Source organism: Zingiber officinale, chromosome 3A (genome assembly GCF_018446385.1).
Source record: "Zingiber officinale cultivar Zhangliang chromosome 3A, Zo_v1.1, whole genome shotgun sequence".
NCBI classification, from domain to species: domain Eukaryota; kingdom Viridiplantae; phylum Streptophyta; class Magnoliopsida; order Zingiberales; family Zingiberaceae; genus Zingiber; species Zingiber officinale.
Genome location: NC_055990.1, coordinates 63,187,878 through 63,190,996, shown reverse-complemented (window position 1 = coordinate 63,190,996; position 3,119 = coordinate 63,187,878).

Genomic DNA, 3,119 nt, shown 5'->3' with positions numbered 1-3,119 from the left:
TGGTGTGAGAGAGGTTCCTTCGCCTGTGCTATAGCTCTATTGTTGTCACAATAGAGCTCAATAGGGTCAGCAATGCTAGGAACCACCCCAACTTCAGTGATGAACTTGCGGATCCAAACTGCCTCCTTTGTTGCTTCTGATGCAGCAATATACTCGGCCTCTGTCGTAGAATCAACTACTGTGTCCTGCTTCGAACTCTTCCAGCTCACAACACCACCATTTATGCAAAACACGAACCCTGACTGCGATCGATAATCGTCCTGGTCGGTCTGGAAGCTAGCATCACTGTAACCCTTTACAGCTAGCTCGTCATCGCCTCCATATATCAAGAAATATTCTTTAGTTCTTCTTAAGTACTTAAGAATATTCTTGACTGCTATCCAGTGACTTTCACCTAGATCTGACTGGTATATGCTCATCATGCTCAAAGCATACGAGATGTCAGGACGAGTACATAGCATGACATACATGAAAGATCCTATGGCTGAGGCATAAGGGATCTGATCCATGCGGTCTCTCTCCTCTCTAGAAGAGGGACCTTGAGTCTTCGAAAGACTCACGCCATATGACATCGGCAGAAATCCCTTCTTGGAGTTCTGCATGGCAAACCAAAGGAGTACCTTGTCAATGTATGTACTCTGACTTAGGTCAAGCAATCTCTTAGATCTATCTCTATAGATCTGTATGCCTAGAATACGGGATGCCTCACCTAAGTCCTTCATTGAGAAACAAGTCCCTAGCCAAGTCTTGACAGACTGTAGCAAAGGGATGTCTTTCCCAATGAGTAGTATGTCATCCACATACAATATGAGGAAGACAACTATATCCCCTACAACCTTCTTGTAGACACGAGGTTCATCTTCATTCTTGATAAAACTAACTGTTTGATTGCATCATCGAATCGAAGATTCCAGCTCCGAGAAGCTTGCTTTAGTCCATAAATAGACCTATGCAGCTTGCATGCTCTGCTAGTATGCTGTGGATCTACAAAACCCTCAGGTTGTGTCATGTACACATCCTCGAGCAGGTTTCCATTCAGAAACGTGGTTTTGACATCCATCTGTCATATCTCATAGTCATGGTATGCTACAATAGCAAGCATGATCCGAATGGACTTAAACATCGCTACTAGAGAAAAGGTTTCATCATAGTCAATACCATGAATTTGCTTGAAACCTTTAGCTACCAAGCGACCCTTATAGATAAGTCCATCCATGTCAGTCTTTCTCTTAAAGACCCACTTACACCTAATGGGCTTTACCCCTTCAGGTGGATCAACCAAAGTCCATACTTGGTTGGTGTACATGGATTCCATTTCGGATCTCATGGCCTCTAGCCATTTCTCGGAATCTGGTCTCATCATAGCTTCCTGATAGGTGGTAGGCTCATCCTCTATGAGCACAATGTCATCATGGTCAGACAAGAGAAATGAGTATCTCTCAGGCATACGACGTACCCTATCAGACTTGCGAAGAGGTATGTCTACTTGAACTGGTTGTTGTTCGGCAACTCCTTGTGGAACAACATCATCCACAACACTTTGTGGTTCCAGTTCAACTTCCATCGAGGCTTCAGTGCTATGGTCCGCATCTTGAACTTCTTCAAGATCGAACGTACTCCCACTAGTCTTTCTAGAAACAAAGTCCCTTTCTAAAAAGACCCCAGTCTTTGCCACAACTACCTTGTGCTGACTGGGAATGTAGAAGTAATATCCTTTAGTTTCCTTGGGATATCCAATAAAGTAGCACTTATTGGATTTGAGTCCCAATTTGTCTGAGACTTGATGTGTAACGTAAGTCTCACAACCCTAAATCCTCATAAAATACACCTGGGCATCTCTCCCAGTCCATATCCTATATGGTGTCTTTATCACGGCCTTGGATGGAACTCGGTTGAGTATAAAAGCTATCGTATCTAGAGCATAGCCCCAAAGAAATGTAGGAAGATCTGTATGACTCATTATAGACCGTACCATATCTAATAGGGTACGATTCCTCTATTCGGATACACCATTCCATTGTGGTGTTCCAGGAGGAGTGAGTTGGGATAGGATCCCACACTCAGCTAGATAGTCACGAAACTCATGACTAAGGTATTCACCACCTCGATCTGATCGAAGTATCTTAACACTCTTGCCAAGCTGGTTCTGTACTTCATTCTTGAATTCTTTGAACTTTTCAAAGGATTCAGACTTATGTGTCATCAAGTACACATAACCATATCTACTGAAGTCATCAGTAAATGTGATGAAGTACCTATAACCGCCTCTAGCAGTGACATTGAAAGGGCCACATACATCACTATGTATAAGTCCTAACAAATCAGTCGCTCTTTTGCTGTGCCCACTAAAGGGAGTCTTGGTCATCTTGCCTAGTAGGCATGACTCGCACGTCTCATAAGATTCAAAATCAAATGAGTCCAGCAAACCATCCTTATGGAGCTGGGATAAGCGCTTGTCATTTATATGACCTAAGCGACAGTGCGAGAGATAGGTTTGGTTCATATCATTTGACTTGAACCTTTTGGTATTTATGTTATAGATAGGGCTTTCAAGGTCTAGAATGTAGAGTCCGTTCATCAGAGGTGCACTACAATAGAACATATCTTTTAAATAAACAGAACAACATTTGTCCTTTATTATAAAAGAGAAACCTTTCTTGTCCAAACAAGAAACTGAAATTATGTTCTTAGTTAAAGGAGGCACATAACAACATTCATCTAATTCTAATACAAGCCCAGAGGGCAGAGATAGAAAATAAGTCCCTACAGCAACAACAGCAACCCGTGCTCCATTGTCTACGCGTAGGTCCACCTCGCCCTTTGCCAATGCCCTGCTATTTCTCAACGCCTGCACATTAGTACAAATGTGAGAAGCACATCCGGTATCTAATACCCATGATGAAGAAATAGATAGATTGACTTCTATAACATATATACCTGAAGTGGAAGTCTCACTTCGTTTCTTCTTAATATCTTCCAGGTACACCTTACAGTTCCTCTTCCAATGCCCGGTCTGACCGCAGTGGAAACATGTAGCATCCTTGGCAACCCCTCCTTTAGGCTTCAGTGCCTTGCCTTTGCCCTTGGCTTGGGACTTTCCTTTGCCTTTGGGTTTGCCC